The 24,012-nt window shown below is 36.3% G+C and overlaps 1 protein-coding gene across 3 annotated transcripts in view; it reads right to left on the bottom strand.

Annotated features, from left to right (window-relative positions):
- The window catches only part of LOC127964794 (disco-interacting protein 2 homolog A), a 116,008-nt gene that overhangs the window by 56,948 nt on the left and 35,048 nt on the right, over positions 1-24,012 (bottom strand). The window lies entirely within an intron of this gene.

The following is a 24,012-nucleotide window of genomic DNA, read 5'->3' as shown; positions in this document are numbered from 1 at the left end:
AACATTAATAAATTACAGCAAAATTAATAACTGCTGTAAAAGTATTTACAATTTTTAAATCTGTGATATTAATGTTTTAAACGAATGCTAACAAATGTAACCTTATTGTAAAGTGTTACCATACAGTTTTTGACTCAAATGTTTGTTGTTATTTATTCTTTTCTTATTATATTATTTTTACTTTTAATATTTTTTGTCATCTTGTTTCCCCTCTGCAAAGCAAATTGAAAAGCTACCTTTAAAGGCACTATATAAAAATTAGAATTATTATTGCTTTATAATCTTGCTGATTTGGACATCATCCAATTTGTCGAGATATGCATCAAGAATGGCATCACTGATGTGCCATATTTAAGTACATGTGAATGCAAATGACATTAACAGCTTCAGTAATTTCAGCAAATAATGACTTGCAATAAGTGACACATGATTTCTTTCTTGTCATTTCTGGAGCCCTATTTATTGCACGGATAAGAACATCAACATTCTTTAAAACATCTCCTTTTGTGCTCCCTGAAAGAACATCACAGGGTTTGAAATGACATAACAGACCTTTATATTTTGATCTGTTTTTCATTTAAAACAGCAGTATACAGCTTTTTGAAGAAGACCTAGAGTAAAAAAGTTACTTACGAGATTAAAAAGCTTCTACAATACTTCCCAACAGACTCTAAAACACTTTATTTCTAGCTGAATCCATTATGTACATATAAGCAAACACACACTCAGCTACATAACACGCAGATAACACAAGACACACCTGTCATGTCAAAAAGCCGTCCAGGACACAGGAGCTGCATTCATTGAGTTTGCAGCCCGTGTCAGCGCCCTTGTTAGTGAGGAATCCCAGAGCCGAGGAGACTATTGACCCTTCTGTGACATTGTGTGATCTTGTTAGGGAGAGAAAGAGAGCAGTGTTCTCCTATCTGTTTTGGCGGGCGACCACCACCCAACGGAGGAGGATACCAGAGATACTGGGAACACAGGACACAAGCTAAATGAGACAAGCCATTTTTTTCAAAGAAAATATATCACAACAAGCTCAAGATGCTGTCCGTTCCGTTCTATTAGCCACTGTACTAAATATATACAATGAAAACTCAAGCTAACATTTGACCCACTAGTTGAATTCTCACCTCTAAGTCTTATTTCTTTCGATCTTTCTAGATGAGTCACAGAGCAAGGGCCCTTTGAGATGGTTCTTTGTGGCCAAACATAATCATTAAGTCTTAAGTCTGTAAACACACAATACCAGATTTCCGTCTAATCTTCTCAGTCAAAGCGTGAAACACAAGTGCTAGATCCTTTCTAAAGCAGGCGCACTGTCTAATTGCACACATACACAAATACACACCCTGAAGCATAAACACAGTGTAGGCGCCAACGGCTAATCAGCTTTAACAAGCTTCAGCGAGAAGAATCAAGCCGTAGACGGGATCTGCAGATGGTGCATCATATGGATCATTTCCATGCTGAGGTATTCACAGTCGCTCAGAATGCAGCTTATAAGCAATGACATGTTCTTGTAAAAAATTGCAACCATACAAATTAAAGTCAATAATGCATTTTCATTAGATATAATGGCATATACCGATGAAAACAAAAACAAAAAAACAATGCAAAGACAGTGTGTGTTGTCTGAATTATGATTTATAAATTGTCTCTTTTCTAACGGGTCAGTTACAATATTTGCAAAACATGGCTTGAATCAGATTCACTCATTATAGACTCGTTACTGAGTTGATGTGATGTATATTTGTTTGGAGTCAGTAAGATTATTGATATTATTTTTAAGAAAGAGCTAGGATGCATTAAATTAATCAAAACTAACAGTAAAGACATTTACAATGTTACAAAAGAGTTCAACTTCAAATAACTGGTGATGACCTTTTGAACTTTGTGTTCAAAGAATCCAATCAAAGAAAAAAAAAAAAATAAGCATCACGGTTTCCACTAAAATATTAAGTGGCAGCATTTTCACTATTGATAATAAGAAGAAATGTTTCTTGACCAACAAATCAAGGAATTCAAAGAATTTCATACAGATCATGTAACACTGAGGAATGATGCTGCAAATTCAGCTCTTCATCAAATGAATAAATTACATTTTAAAACATATTAAAAAGGAAAACGGTAATTGTACTGTAAATTGCAATATTATTTCACAATATTACTGTTTTAATGCAAACCCCAAAATTTTCAACTGTAGTGTTTACATTCAAAAAAGAGTTTTACTGTTATTTATTTATTTATTATTGGTTACATTTCATATTGGTTATCATATAGAATAGCATCCAGATGTAAGGTTGGATTTACTGTAGGGGAACATTGAACAGGACTGTAAATATTGATACATAAATTTCACAAACTCAATTTATGCTGAATACTAGAGAACACCCTTATAAATCTTAAATCACCATCGTCATAATCTCTATAGTAAAATTACCCTTTATCACAGTTGTAAAAGGTGAACAATCTGCGCTTAGTTAACTGAAGTGAAATGATTCTGTAATTTGACAGCTAAAAATGTCATTATAAGATATTTGCATTAAGACAGGTGCAGCTTTACAGTGCAGAACACACAGATGACAGTCTATAACACCATCGCATTCGATTATAATGTCACTCCAGTGAAAACAGGAAGTGTGTTTGACTCCTGAGGGAACGATGTGGGACTATCAGCCACCAGACTCTTTAATGAATAGCTGAACATCAATTAGAGAACATTAAGGGCCATATACACAGAGGAGGGCGAGAGAAGGAATTCACACAAAAGGAAGCCGATGGTTTACTCGGAAAGGGAGAGATAAAGAGAAAGAAAAGAAAGAGGGAGAACAGACCTTCTCACCCAGGATCATTTATCCTCACCGCTTCACAACACGTCTGCACCCTTTGACTCTATCCACGGAGACATCGACATTTACAAGAGATGCAATCAGCAATACAAACGGGTCGTCTCCCATGCACGACAAACACACAGTTCTGTGAATAAGACGCTGATTATGCTCTGCATATGAATTCCAGCTATTCCAGATGGATTCCCTCACGGTGAAAATCTGTAAAAAATATGCAAATTGAGGCGAGTGATATAAAGGAAATTTGGGGGTGAGAGACAGGAAGGTAAGAACACGAGAGGAGAAAACAGCCAAAAGGAAGGAGAGATGGAAAGGGAGAGGGATTTAGGGATTGTAAGATGAAAAGAGGGAAAGAAAGGGGGGGAAAGGGAGGCAGGAAGAGAGGGAGGGATTTCACCCCCCACCTCTCATTAACTTCCTCTCTGTCTTTCTCTCGTTTGCTAGACGAATAATTAGGCCGTTTACACTGAAGGGGAGAGGGGTGCTGGGATCGCCTTCACACTGGGGAACACGGAAGAGGAGCAGCCATCCAACACACACAGGCCAGAAACACCCATCGGCTGCTTTTCCAGAATAAAAACGGACATTTTAAAAACGTTTTAACTATTGCAAGTGATAACGATTATTTCTTTGCAGAATATCAAAGCCAGATAAGACTTTGGCAGAGCCACACAATTACAAACTGTCTTTCTGGAAATACATACTTTCTGCACACATTTCAGCTCAGTTTGCAGCTGAAACGACCACTAGTGGCAGGAAAACACCAACATTTATTCCTTTTTATACTTAATGATTATAAAATATTTACTAAGACTTATTTTTGTGCAGTACCTTATAAAATAGTATGTAACAAACTCAAAACCTTTTCACCATATGGTTTGTAAACTATTATCTTGATGCTTGCATCATGTAGAAGCAAGCTAAAACTCCTTCAGAAAATACTTTTTATTTGTATTTCACTCTTGCTTGTGTTAATGTGAAATTTAAAAGTCATTAATATATGCATTTTAAGATTAAATACACACACACACACACACACACACACACACACACACACACACACACACACACACACACACATATATATATATATATATATATATATATATATATATATATATATATATATATATATATATATATATATATATATATAATCATTTCTAATCTTGCACCAAACAGAGTATCATCCAGTAAAATGGCTTTGTTAAGAGAAGCCGATAGGATCCATGACTGGCAAAATCTGTGCACACTGACTTCATAAAAATTGCATAAAGCTGGCCAATGAGATTAGAGCTTGTCAGATCAAGCTCTTGCCATTTGTGTGTATAATGAGCATCAGACTGAGCTAAAGTGGGCATGTTGTCTGGAGCTGAGACTAGAAATAAACTGTTATTCCATCATAACAACAAATGACAAAAACAGAGTGAATTAAACACAGACTAGCCTGAGGCCTGTTGAATTAAATACAGTTTACACCATACCTAACACACACACACACACACACACATGCCTGACAGGCTCAAAACGCTCAGGAGACTCAGCGGATTACTGTATAGAGTGCTGATAAACCCATTTACAGACATACATGCTAAAATGCCTTTCAGGCAATAAAAGACAAAAGACTTAAATGGCTTGTTGCTCTTGAACAGTCAAGTACACATAAAGATATGTCAAAAATATGTTAAACTATGATAGGTCATGTCGATGACGAGTGAAGGTTGCACAGCAGCTACAGCAGCTAAGTGTTAGCATGTGTTCATATGCAAGATGAGTGCTTTGTATTGTCTCGTTGTGTCTGTGTCGTATTTTACCGGTCACGAAGGCATTAAAACCCTAAAACTGAAAATAAATGGACCAAGCGGCTCTATGAAAGTGAATTATCATATGAATAGCCACTATTGCTCTGTCTGAATGGGTGATTAGGGTGGGACTCTCTCATAAGGCCTGAGGAGCGTTTGCAGCCCAGCGCTGAAATTAAACACCAAACATCTCCAGGGGACACCATACAAATCCATTTAATAGCTGCGGACACACACACTGTGTCAATATAGAGCTGACACGAAAGATGCAGACCATGTGACACTGTCTGTGTGTGTGTGTGTGAGAGAGAGCGCAGTTATCACATAGATTAAACCAGTACAATATAGATGCTTGACCCTATTTAGGGGGCATTAGCTCATATTCAGATAAGCGGCTGAGCTGACCTCTACAACTGAGACTGATTATAGAAGTGACTGCAGAAAGACAAAGGTGAGTGATATGTAATATTAGAAAGAGCGAATGATATGTACAGGTGAGTTGAAATGCAGGATAACTCAGGTGCAAACATGTACGCAGGTGTGTATGACTGATTCCACAGAACACACACACACACACACACACATGCAGCTGCTCTGCTGTGTGACAGGCTGGGCTCACCAGGATTGGGTCAGGAAGACCACCGGCCTGCACCCCACTACCATCTGTCTGAACAACACACACAGGAACTGCCCACACTGAGAGAGGCTACACACACATTTACAAAATTGTAAAATATACACATACAGTAGATCCTAATGAGACAGTGATTCTCACCAATAAATTGTAATAAACGATGGACGGTGCATCTGTATTTCCTTCCACTGTAGAAAAGTGAAGCCAAGATCTCCCAGAAATGACCACTGTCATCTTACAATGGAAGTCAAATTACAAGTCTTTAGGCATCAAGGTCCCGCCCAGACTTCATCAGAACCAATCACAAGCACACAATCATGATGCCACACCCCGTTTTTTAATCATTAAATAACTCAAATTAACTTAAACCAAACTTACTATAAAAAATGAACAGTTGAAAACATCAGCCTAATAAAAACTAGCTAAAATGACAGAACCTGTCTTTGGAAAAAAATATCACAACTTACATAAATAACTGTTTTGTAAGAATATTAATAACAAGATAATTAATAGTAATTTATTTCTGTAATGCAGATCTGAATTTTCAGCATCATTGCTCCAGTCTTCAGTGTCACATGATCCTTCAGAAATCATTCTAATATGATTTAATGCACAAATAAATAAATAAATATCAATGCTAAATTGATTTTCTTCACTTTAAACAGAGGGAGTGTTAGTGGACGTGAACTGCTGTGACCTCAGCATCTGCCTCAGAGGGAATATGATCCACAAACACACTCAACAGCCCTCACCCCTCTCTCACTCCAGCTCTTCATCTGCTCCTCACAATCCCTCTTTTTCTCCACACTGTCTTTTCCGCTCCCAAATTCTTTAATGTGTTTGCAGTGTAGAGTGGGTCAGAGGAAACTACTGTGTGTGTGTGTGTGTGTGTGTGGCTGAAGAAGACAATAGCACCAGTGAGCAATGACTGCAGGAAGAACTGATTCATCCCTCTGCCAAATTACACAGAGAAAAAGTTTAGTAGCTGCAGATTTGAAGTATCTTTTATCACATATGTTCTGTTCCGAAACCTAATGAATTTCCCATCTAAGCAGCATTTACAGAACATGAAGCTTGTTCCAGAAAGTAGCCAACTTAATCATGCTGCCTCCTATGAGAGCTCGTTTTGGCTAAATGATAACGTAGTGCCACATGTATCCTGGTGGAGAATGTAATCTCATAATGCAGCGGTGTTCTAATATTCTGATGCCACGGACTCCAAATACAAAGATTCCTTTGAGAGGTAACTTTTCCTAAAATATGAATCCAGCTATATATTTTCATATATAAATACCTTATAATACTAAAAAAGAAGGGGGGAAAAGTGTAATAATACCATGGAAAAAGATGTATTGATACTGTGAAAAAAGTAATAATGATGTGGAAAAAAGTTTACATCTCAAGTTCACATGATCTTTTTGAATCTTATCTGTCAATAGAACAAAATAATTTGTGCTTAATCTGATGCTTCCAACAACAGACAATTCTATGCATGTATTTTATGAGTGTTTGGAGTTTAAGAGATGCCTTCTGTCTTACTGGTAGTTTATTGTTTCCCTTTTATTTATTTGGTTGGTTTTCTATTTAGATTTCTATTTCATTCTTTATTAGTATACAACTGTAAGTTTTTGTTTTTGTTTGTTTTGCATAAAAAATACAATATGTGCAATTAAAAACAACATAAATTAATTAACATAAGAACATAAATTATATATTATTTAAAATTATAGTTATTTTGTATTTATTTTTCCACAGACCCCTTTGCAGCCCTGGATGCTAGGTTGAAATATCAAGATTTCGCATGCAAAGGTTTCTTGTAGGAATTTTCTTTTTACTGCAAATAATACTTTAGAGACTCCACAAACTATTTTGGAATCAACTTTTGAAACAGGATTCCTGTGAGCATCATTTGTGTGCTGAGCAGAAATGTTGCACATGTAGAGCGTCCCAAATCAGTCAGTCTTGAGGTTTCATCCCTGTTAGGTGTCATCTCACAAACAGAGACCTAATCTTTCAAAAACACCCTTGACACAATGAGTTGATTGTGTGGTATTAACATCTCTCCCTGTATTATCCACAATCCTCCACTCCTCCTCTTCACTGCTGGATGAAGGGAGCAGTGATGAAGCTACAGCAGATGGACTGTCTCTCCCTAACACCTTTCCTCCGGCTACTGAGCGCGCTCTGAGGCCTATCAATAATTCAGAGCCCTCGTGAAGTGGCGGGAGGCTCGGAGGTCCCTCAGCGGCTATCATAGTAAGAGTGATGATATTACAAGTGAGGGCTTGCTTAAACTTTAACACATCAGAGTCTTGGTCTTTAACTATAAAGTGCACATATGCCTGCTTTTAGACAGAGGAGACCACAGCTCAACTTACTTGAGATATATGCATATAGGCCTCAAAAGAGTGTGGATCACACTTAAAACAAACCCTTGCCTTACTGCTTTAGTACTGGTATGCAGTATTGCACTTTCAGTACTGAAACAGTCTAGGCAAAACAAAGAAACACTTCAAAAAACAACATTTAATCTTGAACAATATAGTAATGTATCAACTCTTCAATAAACTGGTACCATAACATAAGGGGGTCTTTCAATTTTGGTTCGTCAAAGAACCTTTCAGTTAATAGTTATTAAAATAATGTATTTTTACCAGCTAATGTACCTGAAATATTTCCAAATGAACTGATATGAAATCGAGCTGAGAATCAAAGTAAATTAGAATATCTATATCAATGTGATTATTTCAGTAAGTGGTATCCAATTATCATTCTCTATTAAATAGTAATTATAATATTATAAATGCAATTATTTGACATTTATTTTACAATCAAATGCATTTTTTTTTTTAAAACATAGTGTTCCTGTAGCTCAATTGGTAGAGCATTGGTTGGGGGTTCAATTCCCCGGGAACACGTTAGGTAAAAACTCACAGCCTGAATGCACTGTAAGTCACTTTGGATAAAAGTGTCTGCTAAATGCATGAATTCAATTTAATATAATTTTTATAGGTAAACAAAACAAATATTAAGTTGGAAGAAATATTTTTTATATTAAAAGGTTAAATCAAAATATATCACAAAATTAAATGTATCACTTTAATTACATTGCTGTTCCAAATTGTAGGGTCACCAGTTTATTTATTTATGAAATGAATAAAAACAATTCAGCAAGCACAATTATTAAGCAGCACAATATTTAAAGTTCAACATTTTTCAACATTTCAACATTTTTAACATAGATAATAGCACAAAACATTTCTTGAGCAGCAAATCATCATATCAGAATGATTTCTGAAGGATCACGTGACACTGAAGACTGGACTAAAGATGCTGAAAGTCAGATTTGCATCACAGGAATAAATGTCATTTTAAAATATCTTAAAATAGAAAGCATTTATTTATTTATTTTAGCGAATAAATGAAGCCTTGGCGAGATAAGAGACTTCTTTCAAGAACATTATAAAAAAAGCAGTAGTCTTCAGTATATTCACACTGGAAATCAGTGGAAGGTCAAGTAAAGGTCATTGGACGTTACCCAGTGCAGTGTGATCCAGTTGCATACTGCACAATTCATTAAATGTACTAGCCAGTAAAAAGTCATCCATTGATGTCACGCATACAGAAAATCTGCATACTCTGTGCATTATGTATACTGCTTACCTCTTAGTATGCCATTCCAAACATACTATGCCTTTTTGGGTTGTAAAAGCAAAGGCATTTCTGTTAACAATTAGTAGGAAGTCAAGTTACCAGTCTTATGCGCTAGACTAATGTGTGTGTGTGTGTGTGTGTGTGTGTGTGGTAGCTCATTAAGGACTGATCCATCTTGTCACAGAGCTGTTTCATAAACCTTGATACCCTGCTGAGACAGACTAGTCTTTGCTGCTAATGACTCAACACACACACACACACACACACACACCTAAACCGCTATCACACACATGCTGATGTGGGAGGTCTGCCCCATGTGTCCGAAAATCAAAGTGTATGTCAGCTACCAGCTTTTTCTGAAGGGGTGTTTGTTTGAAAGCCCAAGCCATCCTCTAACCTGAAAATGAGTCAGCCACACAATATTTGTACAACACATTCCCCTCAACCACGCCATGAAACCTCGTAGAGTTAATAACATCATCAATAGGTGGCACCAGAGTGCCACAGAGCCAAGGACACACCACGCCTCTCCCTGTCGTCTTCCTGCTCTGTCTTTCCTTCTGTCCTCTTCTCCACCCTTTGTGCTGTGACTCACTCATTCACAAACACACCTGAATGAGACGGTACCAAAACAGGGATGGTTAACCTGAAACAGCCTGTAGTTTACAGTATGAGACTGGTCAAAGATTCGTTCTGAGGCAGAGACACTTAACACAGAGACATTATACCTAATAATGACACAAATGGTTTGTGCTGACATCACAAACTGATAACATTGTTATATGCAGGCAACCTTATTCACCCTTATGGGCATCTTATTACAAAAGACAACATGTGGGTATGTAGTTGGATTAGGATGGTTGATTTAGGTAGTTTAAAATTCCCTGTGAAACAAGTACACTTGATCATACTTTTTTTTTTTTTTTTTTTAAGTGCTTATTATGGAAATAAAATAATATGTACTATATATAATAATATTTTATAATATATAAAAATATGTTTTCAGACACTTAATTGCATGCTAATTGCAATTAAATGAAAATGTAATATTATAGCTTGTGTTTATGTTAAATTCAGTTAGCTAATCTGTAGACATGGGACACACTGTAAATAGGACTTATAAATAGGACAATAACATCGTTATTGTCTTTGAAGTATGATTTAAGTATGGTGTGCATTTATGATACACTAAAATATACTTTAATTTCTATTGAAGCATGTACTTCATGTATTTAAATTAGTGCTGTCAAACGATTAAATAAGATTAATCACATCCAAAATTAAAGATTTTGTTTACACAATATATCTGTGAGGTTGTGTATTATGTTTTATATTATATATATATATATATATATATATATATATATATATATATATATATATATATATATATATATATACACACACACACACACACAATGAAAATAATGAAAATGTTACATTTACCTATTAAGTATATTTCTAATAATATAAATATACACATGCAAATTACATGTAAATATATTCAGTATATATGATGTGTGCATCTTTATACATACATAATGTACACAGTATATATATATAGATTTGAAATGATAAAGTTTAAATTTAGCACACTTAAAATATTTTAACTTTAAATGTCATAGCAAATAACACAACAGTTAAAATGGTAACCAAGTAGTTTAAGTGCTTAAGTATGCTAGTCAACACATCAAAATAAGTGAAAAAAAATAATAGTATTGATTTAAAATGTACTTTAAAGTAAAACTCTTACTTTGAGATTATAACAAAGTGCAATAAAAAGTTCTTAAGAAAGTCATGAAACTGTACTCTTTTTAAGTACAGTTAAGTAATCTTTATAATAATATATATTTTTGTAGTACACTGCATCTCAGACTAACATACACACAAACAAACAAACAAAAAAAACTGTTACAGTCCTCTCAAACCAAATTAGTAGATTTGCATGATTTGGATGATTCTGCATGCAGTTGTCATTAGTCAGGGCATTACATTCATATTGCAAATTGCTCCCAGGCAAAAGAAAATGCAAGTGAAAGCTACATAATGTACCATGACACCTCCTTGTGTCAGGTACACAGAGTTCAAGTTTATGGACCGTAACTGTGTTCTATTTTAACACCTGTGTCTTAGAAATAACAGCTGTCACTTTAAGAACTCAAAGAGTGAATGGAATCTACGAAGTACGAATGTCTTTACGTTAATGTGCTGTCAGAGTCTCCTGTATGTCTCATACCAATCACATTGCCTTTTAGAGCCACAATGCAAAAGATAACAATTAAAGACAAAGTGCTGTCACATTTACTGTTTTTTTACAGATGTTCATGACCAAAAAACAGCTATTATACAACTTCAGAAGATGTATAAAACTACTTTTATGATGGAATATAAAAACATCAAAACTTTTCACTGTCTGCTTTTGTTTGTGTGTAAAAGAGCAGCTTCGACATTCTGCGAAACATCTCCTTTTGTGTTCCACAGAAGAAAGAGTAAATGATGGCAGTTTTGGATGAACTATACCCAAAATCACAAACATTTACAAAGCTTAGTCGCGGTAAAACCGTTTGACGCTGATGTGGAAATGTTTCCATGAACGTGTACCTGAGGGAGCCTGACCTGCTCAGATCCGGCCCACTGCAGGCCCCTCAGAGGTGTGACATCACTCTTGGCTGGGAAAGGAATGTGAAGGTCACTCCACTCCACTGGACAAGAGCATAAAACAAGAGCTGACTGAGGAACTGCACAAGTGTGTGTGTGTGTGTGTGTTTAACCTCAGCAGATGGAGATAACCTTGAGACAGCTTCAACAGATACACCATACAGTATCAACAACATGATAGAAACTCCCTAGTCAGTCACAGAGCATAAATTACTTGACACTAAAACCTTTAGATGTTCCTAGTCCACCACAGCTTCAACATTAGTTTTTGAATTGAACAATGATTTTAAGGTTTACTTTTGTTCAGCTGTCAATAATGTAACAGGACTAAGTTAAAATCTGCATTGAAAATGCACACAAAGCAAGAGATGAAAGCTCATTTCTCTTTGATAAACTGATGTCATATTCACAAAAAAAAAGTGATTTAGGACACGCTCGCTAATGCAACTAGCATGACGTTGTATGTATAAGAAAACATGAGCAGTCAGTCACTCAAGCATGATGTGTGATTGCAAAGCGGAAAAGAAATGTTGTTCAGGGAGAAGAGTCTCATTTGTAAATTGCTGTACAGAGTTCAAGTCTTGCTGTGTAGTCACTCGACTTCCTCCAGCTGTTCTCTGCTATGACAATTGACTTTGACTCTCTGATGTATTGCGGGAAAAACAACAGGCTGGCTAAAAACAGCACAGAGGATGGAAGTCAGGAGTGAGTGGAGCGTTGAAAGGAAAGCCTCTTGAGACATCTTTTTCTCTTAGTTTTTGCTTACCTTCTGCATGGTGAGAAGGAAATGGAACAGGGTTTGTAAACAGAAGCGTGGGAAGCCAAAGCCACTGTTATGGAATGGAATCTTAAAGGCATCCCTGGGTATATAACATAAATTATGTCCTTACTAAAAATATGTAGTGGAAAAACACATTAAAGATTGATGTTATTGTAAAAAAAAAAAAATCACTTAGTTGTATACATATTTTGGACTATGGGGGGGGGGCATTATTCTGATGACATTAAATGGTTGCACTCAGTGAGCTACTGCCGCTACCTGTTCCTGTTTTTACCACAACACAAGTCGGCATAGACAAATCAGAGAATAAAATTCTGATATGATGACTACAGCTACTTAAAGAGCTTACAGATGGTGATGGATATAAGTATAGGCTTAAACCAAATGGCGTACCATGATTTTTCCACAAAAGGAGTCTAAACGCTGCGGATCTCAAGAGAAATCTGCGCTGAGAAACTCCTCCAGCGGCCGCAGCGGCCGCAGCATCATGATTAGCGTCGACATGTTTACATTCTAACAGGATGGCATGGTGTTTCTTGTTTCTTGCCTTTTGTAAGCTGTTTCAGTAGCTGTGGTCCACTAAAAACCTCAAAGGCATCGGGGCTGAAGTGGAGGGAAAAAAAGCGGGTCTTTAGGAAGTTTTATTCGTCCACATGCATCTTCCCATTCTTTTCTTTCCCTCTTCTTATCGCTAGGAAGTCTTATATTGCTTCTCTTGTTGCCCTCCGACTGAAAATTACAACCAAAAGCCACAAAATGTGGTATCATATCAGTATTTAATTTTCTTGAGTTGTGTATTCTGAGTTGTGTCGGGGTAAAAAGCACCAGAAACTCACCGAGTGCAACCATTTGACGTCTTCACACAGAATGTACTGTGCACATAAAATGATGGTGCCCCGTATAGTGTAAAAACGATGTCAGTTTTTTTTAATAGCACACGTTTCGAGGGTTTTCTATTACATATTTCAATAAGAGACATAATTTATGTTATATAAAGCTATACGTGTCTTAATACCCAGGGATCCCTTTAAGGTGTACTCTAGAATGATTCTACTTTCGATTGTGCTTCCTTAATTTCATTAGCAATTCTCAATATATTTGAAGTATGCCTAAGTAACCTCTTTTTTACAAGGGTATGTTTTGTCATATGAAAAAACTGAGTAATGATTTGTGATCGAGTCAGATGTTAAATCGCTTGGACTGATTCAGTGAGCAGATTAGCTCGTCTGTGTTTCATTTCAACCAGTTCATTAAAAGATCCAGCTTATAAGATTTATGTATTTGTGAATCAGCCAACACGGATAACAGAACCAAAATATGTCTATTCATTTCTTTATATAGTCTTTCTGGCTTAGAACTCGTAATTCCAACACAAACGCATAACACAGTCATGATTTAATTTGCGTTAGTGCTATAGATTCACCAGTGCAAGGCAATCCTGTCAAACTATTTTAGTACAGTGTTACATACGGTGTTGAAGAACTGCTAATAGAACCAAATGTCTTGGATCACTCACTTAGTTCCATTTTCTTTCCCGGAATCTTCAGTTCTCGGTTTTCTACTTGGAATGTTCTGAAAAAGCGAGTTTTTAAACTCGCATCTGTCAAACATGTCGTCTTGACGCATTCATTTTCTACAAATTGAGTAAAGTGTTTTCTAACATGCCAATACTCTTCTTTTCCCTCGCGCTCCTGTGAGCCCACCTGTCCTTGTCGAGGTTCCAGAAGATGTCAGAATGCTTTTGAAGGGCTCTAAGTCAGCCTGAGGAGTCCGGAGGGAGACGGCGCTCTTTGAACGATCAAGCCCATCTAAGACGAGGATCTCAAGGGTCAGGTTGAAGGGGGCAGTGGAGATGAATCATGTCCAGGGGTCTCTCACGCCACACGCATTGTTCCAGAGAGGCCCGGCATCTGGATCCCGCAGGATTTTTATAGTGTTTCATAGCATCTGCGTCTCTATTTTGGGCCCCTTCCCCCTTTTTCTGATGGGTCTCAATGGTGACTGTCTCCACTAACATGGGACGTTTAGTATGAGGGGTCGGGTGTGAAATGGTGTAGGATTGATGACTCATATCAAATCGGAGATGAAACACAGCTCGCAAATCTCGACTGTGGTGCACTGACAGCATCTGCAAAGATGGCTTTGATTAAAGAGACCACTCCCATTGGCTAACTGTTACTAGAAAACATTGGCCGAAGCGTAATAAACCAACTACAAAGACTGAAAGGGCAGAGGAGGGGGCAGACAATGAGAGATTGATGGAAAGCAAACTCCTCTGAGCCCCTCTAGTTACCAAGCATTTCCTTCTCCATTGTCTGGAATGCTGGCATCCACCACAGGAAGTGGGTTCTTTGTTTCCTATCTCCTTCCTGCTGGCCCGCGACTGCTGCGGGCTGTGCGGCGTGAAGAGCTCAGAGGGAAGAGGAAGGCAGCCGTGAACTGTTTGTGTAGAGACAGGAAGCTGATTCTGAGAAGCACAGAAGGTCTTTGGCAAGCGCTACACCTCACACACACGTGACGGAGACACACAGCGCCTCATACAGATGGACGGGATGTGAACAAGATGTAATTAGTCTCTTTAGTATACACCGAGGGGTCAAGGTTTGGCTGGCTAGCATGGCCCAGTTAAAAACAAAGTCTTTTACATTACTACAAAAAAGTTTCTATTGCTGCTCTTTTGAATTTTTATTTATTGATGGAATAAAAAGGATTTCCAAAATATAAGGTAGCACAATTGTTTTCAACAATGATAATAATTAGACATGTTTTCTGAGAAGCAAAACATCATATTAGAATGATTTCTGAAGGATCATGTGTAACTACATATGAAGAGTAATGATGCTGAAAGTTCAGATTGGCATCACGGGAATAAATTACATTTTAAAATGTATTCAAATAGAAAGCAGTTATTTTAAATGACAATATTTTATGCAGATTTCATAACACTGAAGAACCTGAAGGACACTTAACTTATGAATAGTAGTGTACACCACAGATAATTATATTAAAGTGGATCTTCTACCAGTTTTCAAGGGCCTCTTAAATTGTGAAATAGATTTTTTTTTCTTCCTGTCTGATGCCATTTCCATCACAGTTCAGCATAATCTGTACTTTCTCCAGGTATTATATCTACCACACACACACACACACACACTGTCAATGTAGAAACAAATAGTAGTTTGTGTAGATTTACTTTGGCCTAGACAACTAACATGATTTATAAGGCTTATGTAAGAAATAAACCTACACACGGCATGTTTATTAATCTTGACTTAATTACAAAGCAAAGAAATTCAACAACTGCTATGCAGCTATTAACATCCCATCAAGAATGATTCAACACTGCAATATGAAACACTTTAAAACAATTTGATGAGCCAAGCAAGTAGCAATACATTTGGAGGAAACAAAATCTATTGACAGCATCTTGTGGTAAATTGTCAACTACCATACGCAATTCTATTGACTCATCTTTCAGGGCGTAAAAACAAACGAATAATTGCAATAATACAGTACTTGCATGAATGAGTGATTTTCAGATGTATCATCTAAACTGTCCTTTTATCAACCACTGCTTTCTGCTAATGGATTTTCTCTTCGCAGATAGCTGTCACACAATCTTCTGGTTTCTTTGTGCATATTGCAGGTTTGCTGGTCACGGGTTACAAATACCTATTTCTAAAACCTTGTTTTACCTAAAAATCCACTCCAGCTGTTCTTGCCAGCGAAAGCTTTTGGCACAGGGCCCAGAAGCCCTTAGGTAAAAGCCCACTTTCTGCGGTGTAGCTACAGTATGTAGGTTATCACACCAACATCCCTGCTCAGCGCTGAGTTAACAGTTGAGGTTATGTTAACACCGTCAGCCCCAGCTTACATCCCAGGCTACAGCAGACCATACAGGTGTAGACTGTAAGGGTCATGAGCTCCTGAAAGTGTGCAGTGCTGGAACTAGCTCTTCAGGACAGACAGGCTTCAGTGGGAACAGACGCTAATGGGAAGAATGGAGAAACAAAAAAGCGAGGGACAATTATAAGGAAAGGAGTTATAAATGACCGGGAAAGTATAATCTTGTATATTTTTTAATTGAATAACCAATGCTTTTTAGTGCATTTCAGGTAAATATTCTGGAAGATAAAAACAAATGTGTTATATAAAGACAAATAAAGTGTACATGCAATTTGAAATTGTATAATGCATCAGCCACCCAGTTTTTTTTAAGTATTGCTTCTGGCCGGTGAAAATCCCATACTGATCCATTAATTCTGAACGAGCTGTTTTTGCAGCTGTTTTCATTAATGTATTGAGTGGACTTGAGGAGAAGCTTTGTGGAAAACTACATACATGACTACATCAAGCTTTTCTTCTTGATCTCATCTTCCAGTATTTTCTCTCAGCTTGAGAGCAGCACACACCTCTTTGAAGACTAAACATTCCTTCATCAGCTAATCAGCCTTAATTACACACACTTAAGCCCTTTGTGTGGTTTTACTTAAGCAGTGTGTGCTGGGCAGTCATGTGGAACGGGGTCCAGGAGGGGTCCGCATACGTTCGACTGCTCTTTGCGTGTGGGTATATTATAGCATCTGTGCTGATTAATACTCTGACAGCTGCCTGTTCTGATACTAATGACGTGTGTTAATCATGTTACTAATCTCACCATTAAACAGAAAGACATGAGGACCTCTGAGGCTTCATGCATGAAGACCTCACACAAGGCCTTAAAAAAAAGACACAGAATGACGACCATCAGACCATGAGCATTACGCTTCAGTGTAACTGAATTATTTAACATTAAAACATTATTTGTTCTCAAAATCAGATGTGTTATATTCCTACTTCATATCAATTGTTTCTGACTATACATGTAGCATTTGGTTTGCATGTGTAGCCTATAGTCTTCTGTTATTAAACTTGTCATAATTCACTGTCCCGCATGTTGTTCCAAGCCTGGATGATTTTCAGTCTTCCGTGGAACATAAAAGAAGATTTGTAAGAACAATGTGGACCAAACAACCTCATTGTTCTTAAAAAGAATGTCATAACGGTTTGGAATGACGTGAGTAAATGATGACATCATTTTCATTTTCGACTGAGCCATCTCTTTTAAAATGCATTTATACTGTTACATAAATGTTCACATTGAAGTTAGGCATGAAAATGTCTACCCTAGTTTCCAAATTGGAAGTGCTACTGTATTTTGTTGGCAATTTTCCAAATAGAAATTTCTAAATTCCTTTCTGCTTTCCATTGTTACTTAAAAGATAGCATTGACTTTACTTTAACAATTTTCATTCAGACAATTTAATTAAAAAATATAAATAAATGGTATCTCTCGGAATTCAATGGGATATTTTAAAATGGAAATATTTTTTTTTTTACTCCAATAATCTTTTTCTTAAAAGTTATAAGTGACTTTCGTAAAAAGTTATTTTGACAAAAGTAAAAAATAGATGAGAATTTTTTTCTTTAAATAAAAAACTATTTTAAATTACAAAAATCGTAAAAAAAATAAAAAAAAAAAAAAAATAATAATAAAAAAAAAAAATATATATATATATATATATATATATATATATATATATATATATATATATATATATATATATAAAGAAGCTTAAGGTTTTACCCCAGTTACTCTCAAATACATTCATGCCAAGCTCGAAAAAACAGAGACGACTTTGGTAGTTGATACGCTGGAGCTTCTTCCTGTTATAGCGTCCTGTGTTTCACACTGCCCATGCGCAGAACGCCTACATGCAATGCAGCGAAAATTACAGCTGTTTGGAAAAGCATATGCATTTTTACTTGGTTTTACTGGCACTTGAAGCCTTCAGAACGTGATATATCGATCCTAAAGTATTGTGGCAGAGCAAATGAACACCTCCCAGAGTGCTGCTTATGTGATGGTTGCGCATGTTTGTGTTTCTGAGTTCATTCTTTTGAGTTTCTCTATGCATAATTTCATAGATATGTGGCTATATTTAACCACTGGTTCACCTAAAACTCTTACAATATCTGTAGTTAAATGGCATGGTTTGATATAGTGCTCAGGTAAATTTGATCTAAGTAAATGTTAAACTTTTGAAATTCAGAAAAAAAGAACCAAATATTGATGAATCAATACATGAAAATTATATATATATAATTTTTGAAATCGCATGCATGAATTGTGTGCAATAATGGGCCAGGGTTAGGGTTAAGTATCAAACAATACATTTGTATGTAAAAAAAAACAAAAAAAAAAACAATGCAAACATGTTTTTCAATTATTAATTTAGAAAAATATTTTTTGGCTAACGAGTTGAAAAAGGTGCAAAGCACAAGTGCAACGGTTAAAGAAGGGTCTCCCGCATATTTATATACAATACAATAATTATGGAAAGAATCATAATAAACTGAAAAAAAAAAAAACTGTATACAGACCCTAATGCCAGAAATATTTATTAACAATGTAAACAGAAGTCTATATAATTGGCTGAACTGGCTAAAATTGGCTCCACCTCCACATGACCTGAAAACACACCCACTGACTGTTTAAACAACATCCCGGTCACCTTTGACCTCAGAACAGCACACCTCTCTGGCTCTGACATCTGAGTAGTGTATCAATTTACACAAAGCAAAGGATCCATGATAAAGCAAAAGGACAAACTATAAGACATTAAAAATACTCCTGTATGAGAACACTTGAGTTTAAATCAAACAGATATGACGAAACCTACAAACTGACACCATATGATGACTGATGACTGCACGCTCTAACCAAATACTGCAAACAAAGCATGATTTCACCCTCAATAAACCAACCATTCTGTATTTGCTTATATAAACCTAAGACGACATGCACGATGACATCAAATTAGAGCTCTATGTGTAGTTAAAACAACTTTAACAAACATTTCCTTCCGTCTAAAGTGCATTTGTATGTGTTTCCAGCTCCTAAAAACAGGTCTAGCCTGTTATTACAGTCACGTTTTGTGATTAAACTCGCTGCAGTCATGTGAACGCTGCTAATTCTGTTCTATTGAAACTGCAGGCAAATCCTCTTCATTCACGCTCAGATTCCTGTCAACACACGTACACACACCTCCTGCTGTGTCGAGGCATTCACGTCATCTAGTTTAGGTGAGCAAAAACACAGGCTACAAAATGTCTGCAGCATGTGTTTGGTTAAACTCTTCGCCTGTCTGAGAACACGCAGGTGGTGCTGGGAAATCGCTCAACATTTGTTTTTGTTTTTTACATAATAGGCTCAGATGGTTCTGAAAAACTGTTCTCAAGCACACCTAGCACACAAACCAGAAGCTTTCCAAGTCCTGGGATCACAAAAGTGGGATACTAATAAAGGGGGTTTCTTAAAATACAAGCACTTTTAGGTCCCAAGGGTTGATTGGTATTACTGTACAAGGATTTCAAATGTTTCAAATCTTTTTGTTCCATTCCAATCATGCCTTAATGATTTAATTTGTTTTATAGTGTCAGATGTTATTGTTGTACTCTTTTCCCAGACTGAGACTTTCGATTGTAAACTATTGTATAAAAATCTGTAAAAACCTGAATTATTCCATGAATCATGCATAATACTATGATGATTTTATGAACAGAGCATGAAATAAACTATATCAAAATACTGTGTGCGAATTATTTACGAGATGTGGTGTCTTTTCCAACTAGAACCAACAGTTTTACCCTTTTTTTTATAAAAACGATTGACACGCAATATAAGATGCAATATGTGAATAAATCATGGAAATATCAGGGTAAATATTGAAAATATGATTCAACTGTGTGTGATTATGATACCAAAAGAATACCACTGTTGTTATTGTTGGACAAAAAATAAAAAAAATGAAATCAAATATAATCTATGATTTTTTTAAGCTTAGTTTAAAACTTAAAGGAAAATTTGAAACTGTCTGAAATATGTTTACAATGAGGTACTAAAGTTACTGAAATAAGTTACATAAACAAAGAAAGAAATTCAAATAGAAATTAAATAAAAAAAAATATATTACAATAGTATATAAGTAAATAATACTAAAATATCACTGCTCAATATACAACAAAAATTCTAGAAATGACATTACAATTCGCCTGTGATACTTTTAGACAATGCAAGTATAAATTTGCAGTGTTCGATTTGTTTTAGAAAGTTTATTTTCTACAAGTCAGAGTCAAAAGAGCTTAAAGATATTTAGTTCAGTAAACAGCTTCAGGCCATTTCTCTGACTCACGTGCAGGTGTTGTGTGATACGGCTCTCAGAACGATCAGTGACCCTGGCTAACCGCTCAGACCAGCAGACTCTCTAAAGCTCCTGATCCACGGCCATTTACAGCAGAAAACAGAAATCAAACAGCCACATTATCAGCCCATTTTACTTGCTTTCCACTTTGAACACGATTATCCCATTCTGGGGTTATGAGCTGTGACACATGGTGTTTCTTAAAGAGCAACAGTGTGGAAAAATGTAAATGTAAGAGGATTTTCACTGCTAGTGACTGACCAAAGTTGTCTTTTTTGACAGCGAATGCAGATATATTGGAAAGCTGGGGAGGTTAATAGTCGACATAAAGCCGCTATGATTTATTACTATTATTATTATGAAGAATAATAATATTTAAGAAATTTGAAACCATTTGAAAATAAATTAAAAAGTAAATGTGTAAAAAATATTTGATCAAATATTTAAAACAAATATAATCAAAAAGAAAGTAAACACTGTAACAACAGGGCACTCCGTATTCTGGGAAGTTTGTGTGCACTGGGAATCATACTTTTCAAATAAAGCCAGGGTAACCCTCATTTTACAAACAGCACACATGAATATGACATTGGGCGAATGCATTAAGTGCAGCAAATACTAATAGGCCTAAAATAAAATCAATCGTTATAATATTTTTTATATACATTAAATCCTTTGTTTAACTGTTCTATCGGATTATTAAACAGACTTGTATCCATATTAGACAGAACTGTTAACAACTACGACGAATATTTGAAAAATGTCAAATATCGGCTGATATATCGGCCTTGGCGATATATCGGCCGACCCAAAATTTTCAGTAAATGCTTCAAACCAGATGTACAATGTCAGTTTGTTCATTTTGATACCAGCTGACCTTATATGACCTTGAGGTGCTGATACACAGCACAATGCCTTGAAAGCCCAGGTTTGTTAGCTCCTAAATGTACTGCGCTATTTCAAAAAAGTGTATATGTTTTCATTATCCTTGAAAGGTAAGAAAATTGCGTCTGTAAGACCATTTCGTGGTTTCTAAAAATGTCTTCACCAAATGTTCACTGCATGACTACCTCCAGAAAAAGGCCAGGACACGAGATGCACCATCTTCCTTTCAGTGCCTTTTAATATCTGCAAATCGCTGTGTATTTTCTGCAGGGTTGAAAGGGAGAGTCCATGCAATTTCAAAAAGGAAGTCAGTGATTGAGAGACGGGGTAAACTGAGCCCTCGCAGTCTCAACAATAGACTGGATGAGTCAACAAACATGTACTTCATACAGAGGACAACTGGACATGGGCTTAGGTCTGACTCTCGGTTCTCTCTTTCTGTCCACTGTGAGAAAGCTGTTCATGTGGTATACTGGAGATACTTTTACGACCGTTAAATTGAAATTAGATGAAATAGATAACTAACGAAAGATCTCAACAAATTTCCATAAAATTTACTCTTTAAAATTAAAATGCTATATTCCACAAGGGATTTATTTATTTGTTTATTTTTTAATGTAAGTCACTTTGGATAAAAACATCTACAGTACTAAATTCAAAAAGAGAAATGCAATTGTTAAGTTAAGTTAAAACATCTAAGTTTGACCTGATCAGAAAGCTGACTCATGTGCGGGAGCAAATTTGGTTTAAATTTGTGTATACAGTAACAGACTCAATTAGTACTCAAGTACTTAAGTTTCTGACTCAAGTAATTAAGATCTGTTTAAGCACTTAAAACTGGTTTGTGAAAAAGGTTTGAGACTTAAAATGACTGGAAACACTTTGAGTCTGTGTGTGTGGTCCTGGTTAATTCGACGTTATAGGGACAAAAAATTGTGTTTCAAAATTTGTGTAATTTAATGTCCACACAAAGATGTTTTTAACCGAAATCCTTGTCCTTGTGGAGACGCTTTCTGGTCCCAATTAGGAAACACGCTTAGAAATTAAACAGAATGTTTTTTGTTTTTTTTTTTGGGGGGGGGGGTCTATAAGGGGCAGGTTTAGGGGTAGTATTGGTGTATAAGAATGAGGCTATAGAATACACAGTTTGTACAGTATAAAAACCATTCACCTATGAAATGATCCCATAAAACATGGAAAACAAGTGTGTGTGTGTGTTTATTTGGCTGTGGAGAACAAATATTAAGTCTCACAGGTGTGGATCTGTCTTTGCTTTCAAAGAGTAAAAATTACCTTAAAACACAAGTGAGAGAGATTAATGCAAAAAAAGAAAAAAAAAAATCCATTCGATAATAAAGCACTCTAAAGAACGTACAGACAAATGTACTACACATACACAGGGAGTACTAAACCTTCTCATGATCACATAAACATGACACACTCTGTCTTACACCTCACACCCACGCAAACACAGCCACTACAAGTGACACCGAAAAATGTACACAAACACACACCCTTCGACCAAACACAGCACCAGCCCTCAAACACACATCTAACCAGATCCAGGAAAAAACTATTCTCGCCCAAGTACACACACACACAATTAATAATAAAAAAAAAAAATTCATTCATATTTTTGGAGTGCCTGTCCCCAATGCATACAGAATAAATCTAAATGATGATTACATATTCAGTCACACTTTGTTTTAAGGTCCAATTCTCATTATTAACAAACCATTAATTAACTACGACTTCTGCTGCCAAATATACATTACCAAATATGATTGTTTTGTTATTATTATTATTACTATTATTATTAATATTAAGATAGTGGTTAATTTGACACGATCTCATGTCCAGTCTGTTAAATTGAGGTCATTAGCAGGTTAAAGGTGGTTTAGATGGAATTTGGAATTTTTTTGTGAAGGGCAAAACATTGCACTTGATCAAAGACTACACCCCGCAAAGACTACAGCAAATGGCAAGCGAACACATATCCGCTCTACACCTGCGCTGGAGGAAATAACTCTCCTTACCAGAAGGTGGCAGTAGTCTGGGAAACTATATCGCTATGACTGAAGACATTAGGCAAAACTCAGGTCTCCAGCTCCATTCTGAAGTGCACATCTAATGGACACTTTACTATCCCATGAAGCCACAGAACAGGATTTGTGAATGGCAATGGGAGTAAAGTGACGCAACTGACATGACAATGACAACATGAAAGGTGCGGAGCACACCGTTGGCCTGTAAAGTATCAGCTGGCAAACAATCTACTGTCTACCAGCTCTAATGTTCCCAGTTCCACCTTAATCTGGTATGATCTGGTTTTTCCAGCAGGAAACAAAGTGAAAGAGAGACACAAAGAGGAGAGCAGCTTATTACTGGCCTGCTGTGACCCAGTTCAAACCTCTTTTATTCGTCTCATGACTGTCCTGCTCTGTTGTGCAGGAGTGTTATGGCTGGATCCAGACAGAGCGGGCATTGAGCAGCAGACAGT

Source organism: Carassius gibelio, chromosome B9 (genome assembly GCF_023724105.1).
Source record: "Carassius gibelio isolate Cgi1373 ecotype wild population from Czech Republic chromosome B9, carGib1.2-hapl.c, whole genome shotgun sequence".
In the NCBI taxonomy this organism is placed as follows: Eukaryota; Metazoa; Chordata; class Actinopteri; order Cypriniformes; family Cyprinidae; genus Carassius; species Carassius gibelio.
This window is presented reverse-complemented; position numbering and strand designations above follow the sequence as displayed.